This window comes from Arachis hypogaea, chromosome 19 (genome assembly GCF_003086295.3).
Source record: "Arachis hypogaea cultivar Tifrunner chromosome 19, arahy.Tifrunner.gnm2.J5K5, whole genome shotgun sequence".
In the NCBI taxonomy this organism is placed as follows: domain Eukaryota; kingdom Viridiplantae; phylum Streptophyta; class Magnoliopsida; order Fabales; family Fabaceae; genus Arachis; species Arachis hypogaea.
The window spans coordinates 87,516,898-87,522,767 of NC_092054.1; the positions used below are offsets into that span (position 1 = coordinate 87,516,898).

The 5,870-nt window shown below is 41.6% G+C and overlaps 1 non-coding gene across 1 annotated transcript; it reads left to right on the forward strand.

Annotated features, from left to right (window-relative positions):
* The first annotated feature begins 3,797 nt into the window (after positions 1-3,797).
* On the forward strand, positions 3,798-3,904 carry LOC112781521 (small nucleolar RNA R71). Its single transcript, XR_003192296.1, has one exon. It is a non-coding gene; the product is annotated as a small nucleolar RNA R71 (small nucleolar RNA).
* The last annotated feature ends 1,966 nt before the right edge of the window (positions 3,905-5,870 follow it).

Sequence of the window (5,870 nt, forward strand, 5' to 3'; positions counted from 1 at the left end):
CCCTCTTTGATCCACTCGGGGTCTTCATCTTCAAACACCACCCCAGCCTTGTCGCAGAGTCGGAAAATAGTGCTGGGGTAGCCTAACTTTCCTCTAGAATTGCTATTTTTGGCCCTTTTCCTAATGCCTTGGGCTATGAGTTCATGAACCTTGATCTCTCCCCCTTTGAGAATACAGTGTACCATTGTGGCTCTTTTGAGATTTACCTCTGAGTTGTTCCCTGCGGGGAGGATGGATCTCCTTACAATTTTGAACCACCCCTTTGCTTCAGGAGTGAGGTCCCCTCTCTTAATGAACTTGGGTTTCCTTTCGGAATCTCGCACCCAATCAACACCTAGTACACATATATCTCGCACAATCTGGTCATAATTTGGACTGTTATCAATTCTTGAATGATAGCTCTCTTCCTCAAACGGTATAGACCGCAGCTTTAATGCTCTCATGACACTCATGGGACTGAAATCCACGGTCTTTCCTCTTACGAAACATGTATAAGACTCATCTGCCTTATCATAACGAATAGCATTTGCATAAAATTCTCTTACAAGATTTGCATTTACCCTAGTGACCGGATAAGTGAGGAACTCATATCTTCTCTTTTCCACCTTCTTTGTGATTTTGGGACACTACGTTTTTTTTACTTGAAAGCCCAGCTCATAGACGATCTCCTTATCAACTATCCATCCGTACTGTAATGCATGATAAAAAGTTCTGAACTTCTTTTCATCAAAAGGGCGTTGCTCCATAGGCTCCTTTGCCTTTCTTCTTTTAGAGCTTGATGATGCCATGAGTGACTTTTGAAAAGAAAGGGTATGGAGAATGGGCTTCGGTTGATTAGGATTTGGTGCAATGAAGGGAGTTGGTGAGAATGTTTTTAATGTGGTAGGAAGTGCTTAGTTCCGAAAAGGGAGAGGTGTGAAGAGTGGGAGTGGAATGTGAAGGTGGGTTACGGAAAACAGATTACTTATATAGAAAGGTGGTGAATGAATGGAAGGTGTGGATTGATGGAGTTGTTGTGTGATGGACGAATGGGGTTTATCATGGGAGGAGGACAAGGATCATCAACTTTATGAAGGGAATTTGTTCGGTCTCCAAGAGTATCCTTCTTCCAATGTTGCATGGCCACATTTTCCAATGTATTCCCCTTGAGACACGTGTGTATTCTCCCTTCATGAAGTGGCCGAACCCTCCTCATTTAATTGTCCACTCAATCCACTTCAATACCCCTTTCTTCTCTCCTACAAAATAAAAGAATTGTGATTAAAAAAAATATATGTGTTGAAAGTGGCGGCAAAATTAAAAGAATAACTACTTTTTAAAGTTTTTGTTTTAACTAACTAAGTGCCATTCAATAGATCAAACCAACTGATTAACTCAACATCCATGTGTGCAATATTTGCAACACCAAACTTAGTTTGGTGCCGTGTGGTGTAAAAGATTTGTTCAAGGCCCCTAAGAGTGACATGATATGGGTTACGTTGATGTTCTCTTAGTGTGCCTTGAACACCAAACTTGTTCTTCACTATATGTTGCACACAAGGATTCATTCAAGTCCATGTCAAGTTGATTTGAAATCCCTGAACCTTGCATTATTAACTACTTTCAAAAGCATGTAAAACATGGGTTGCCTCCCATGAAGCGCTTCTTTAGCATCACTAGCTTGACGTTTTGCCTTTGTCATGGTGGTTGGTAATGCTTCAGATCTTCCCCTCTTGCAGTAGGCCTATATCCATTGGCTTCATCAAGGATCTCCACATGTTCTAGAGAGAGAACTCTGTTGATGGTAAAGACCTTAGGTAGCTGAGATGGGATAGTGGGGAGATGAGGAGGAATAGCTGGAAAGTAGGCTGAGATCACTTTATCCCCCAGAGAAAAGTCCTCTGTAGGGATCTTCTTGTTCTTTCACCTCCTTGGTGCCTTCTTCTTTGTCCCTTTTGATGTTGCCTTGCTCTTTGTGACCTCCTCTTCTAAGGGAATTTTGTTGCTGGTCTCATATGACTTTGGTGGTTTAGGTTCCTCCTTATTTTCCTTGAGCTGTGATAGCTGCTGATTGCCTTGTTCTTCAACCAAGTGGTTTCCCAGAGGTGTTGGTTGTGCTTCAGTGCTTGCCTCCTCCCTCAGTATCTCATTATGGTCTGTTTTTTGTGAGAGTTTGAAGACATTGAAGCTGAGTTGTTCATCATGGATCCTCAAAATTAGCTCCCCTCACTCCACATCTATGAGTGCTCTGGCTGTAGCTAAGAACGGTCTTCCCAATATGATTGGGTGAGTGTGACTTTCTTCCATGTCCAAGATGACAAAGTCTGTGGGAAGGAAGTATTTTCCCACCTTCACCAGTACATTTTCAACCACTCCTACTGCTTGTTTTTGAGTTTTGTCAGCCAGCCTGATAACTACATCTGTGGGTATTATCTCATTGATCTGCAGCCTTTTCATAAGGGATAAAGGCATTAAGTTGATGCTTGCTCCCAAATCGCAGAGTGCTTTATCAAACATTGTTTCTCCTATGCCACAGGGGATGTGAAAACTCCCTGGGTCCTTCCTTTTTATAGGCAACTCTGGTTGAATGAGAGCATTGCACTCCTGATTCATCACTATTGTTTGTCCTCCCTTGAGTGAGCTTTTCCTGGTCAGCAGCTCCTTCATATACTTAATATATGAGGGCATTTGTTGGAGGGCCTTGATGAATGGTATGTTTACATGGAGGGATGCAAACAGGTCAAGAAACCTTGAGTATATTCTCTTTTCTACAGCACCATTGAGTAATTGGGGAAACGGTGCATAGAGTTTCAGCAGCTCCTTCTGTGTCAGCTCTTTTTGTGAAATTTTGGGTTCTTGGTGATCCTTTTCCTGTTTCTCTGCTGATGTCTCTCCAAGTTGTTCTAATGGCTTGTTTTGCTTTTCCTCAGTCTCTTTATTACTTATAGTAACCATCTTGTAATCTTCCCATCTGACTTTCTTTGCTTCACCTCTCGGATTTTTCTCTGTGTCACTTGGGAAGCTATCAGTAGGTTTGGGAATCTTTTCAGATAAGTATCCCACTTGAAATTCCAGCCTCTTGATGGTGTCCCCCTGGTTCTTGATACTAGCTCGTACCTCCTCTTTGAATACCTTATTATCTTGAATCTCTTTGCATATGCCTTCAAGCAGAGTCTCAATTTTGGAGAGTCTTTCTTCAGATGATGGTGAGTTGAGAGTGGATGGGTGAGTTGGGTCATTTTGGTTTTGGTATGGATGTGGAGAGGTGTTGTTAGGGTGGTGCTGATATGATCTCTGTGTGGAATGTTGGTGAGCTGCATGGTTGTTAGGGTTGTGACGTCTCTGATCTTTGGCTTTGATCTTGTTGATTTCCCCACCCAAAGTTTGGGTGATTCCTCCAACCAGGGTTGTATGTTTTGGAGTAAGGATCATGGGTCTGCCTGGGTGAGTTTCCAATGTAGTTGGCTTGTTCTTGCTCCTTTTCTGCCTCATCATTCACTCCCTCTTGGGTTGCTGATGAGGTGGTGATTGCTGCCACTTGGTTCCTCTCCATCTTCTTGGTGAGGTCAGCCAGCTGCTTGGTAATAAGCTTGTTTTGGGCCAGCAGTGCATCCACATTGTTTAGCTCCATCACTCCTCTAGTGCTGCCTCTTTCAGAAGCATAGAAGTAGTCATTCTCCGCTACAGTCTCAATGATATCTATAGCTTCTTCAATAGTCTTCTTCTGGTTCAGAGATCCTCCGGATGAATGGTCTACTGCCTTCTTTGATTCATAAGAGAGGCCTTCATAGAAAATGTGTAGTTGCACTCATTCATTGAACATATCTGGTGGACACCTTCTTGTCAGGTCCTTAAACCTCTCCCATGCTTCATATAGAGTCTCACCATCCTGCTGCCTGAATGTTTGTACCTCAGCTCTCAGCTTGTTGATCCGTTGAGGAGGATAGAATCTTGCCAAAAATTTGTTCACCACATCTTCCCAGGTTGCTAAACTCTCCTTTGGGAAGGATTCCAGCCATTTAGATGCCTTGTCCTTAAGTGAGAAAGGGAACAGAAGTAGTCTATAGGTGTCAGGATGAATACCATTAGACTTCACAGTATCACATATGCTCAGGAAGGTGGTTAGATGTTGATTGGGGTCTTCTTGGACACTTCCTCTGAATGAACAATTGTTCTAAACAATGGTGATGAGCTGTGGCTTTAGTTTAAAGTTGTTGGTATGTATGGTTGGCCTTTAGATGCTGCTTCCATAGTTTCCTGGGTTTGGGTTGATGTAAGAACCCAGAACTCTTCTCTCTTGTCCAGCCTGATGCACTGGACCTTCTCTGCCATGGTTGTGAGCCTCTTCTTCATGATGGTTCTCCATGTTTTCATTCATGTCTGGTTCAAAGTACTCCTCCTCTTCCTCAGCACCAACTACTCTCTTTCCTCTTGCTTCCCTCCTTAATCTAAGGAAGGTCCTCTCAGGTTCAGAATCAAAGGAAGTTGAAGCCCCGCTTCTTCTCCCTGTCATACAACCAACAAGGCACAAGCAAGGAAATAGATGCAGAAAGTACTCTTGTTAAAATTGCTGTTAGTGTGAGTGATGCAATATATCAAACAGTTAGTGGGTTAGTGAACTGAATGGTAAATAACTAAGAAAAAGGAGTAGGGGGGAGGGAGGAAAATAACTAAAACTAAAAGTAATTAACTCAAACAGAAATTTAAATCAAACAAAAGAAAAATGCTCAATCTAGTTATCCTCCAATTTAGTCATTGTTGATACAAAATCAATCCCCGGCAACGGTGCCATAAACTTGATAGCACGGAAACTTGTCCCTCAACAATTTTCCTTCGGCAAGTATACCGAATTGTCGTCAAGTAAAAACTCACAATAGAGTGAGGTCGAATCTCACAGGGATTGATTGGTCAAGCAACTTTAATTGGAGGAATGTTCTAGTTGAGTGAAGCAGAATGTGGTTTGAGAGTTGTAGGAAATTAAATGGCGGAAAATGTAAATGCTGGAAGTAAAGAGCTGAAAGTAAATGACGGAAAGTAAATTGCAGAATTGTAAATGGGAACGGGGAAGATGCTCATGAAAGTAAATTGCAGAAATTAAAGAGAATGGGTAAGATCAGAAATGGGGATTCATTGGGCTTAGGAGATGTTGCATTCTCCGGATCAAGTTCATTTTCATCTCTTCCTCAATCAATGCATTCATTGATCTCCTTGTCAATCTTAAGTGATCGAATTCCAATTCCTTGGTAATTCAATCTCTCAAATCTCAAGTATGGTCACTGATTATACCACATGCATTCCCAAATCAAGTGTTGGTAGGATTATAGTCACCATACCCAACCAAACCCAATTTGGTCCAACATGAGAAAGCATTTCTAGCATGATCTCTTCATTCCTCTTCCAAGGTTCAGAAGAGATCCAAGTATGAATAGCTTCTTTTTCAAGATAACTACCCAATTGGATGAAGATTGAAAGCTTTCTAGTAAAATCAAGAGAAAAGATAGAAGAAGAGTAATGAAAATAAGTATTGATCCATCAAATTACAACAGAGCTCCCTAACCCAATGAAAGGGGTTTAGTTGTTCATAGCTTTGAAAATGGAAAACAAAGATGGAGAATACATCATGAAAACTAGAACTAGAAGTGCAGTGAAAGTAAATTATACAGAGAGTAGTTCTCAATTTCCCATCCCTCCAAAAGCTCCTTCCTGATTCAAAACTACCCCTATATATACTACTCTTCTGATCTTCTAGTTGGTTCTTCAAGTCTTGGATATGGGCCTTTGGATCTTGAGTTTGAAGCAGTTATACTCTTCATTGGACTTAGCTTTACTTGCAGAGAGAAAGTGTGGAGTAGGCAGGGTGTTTAGCTCAGGACGTTAGTGGCGTTAATGTT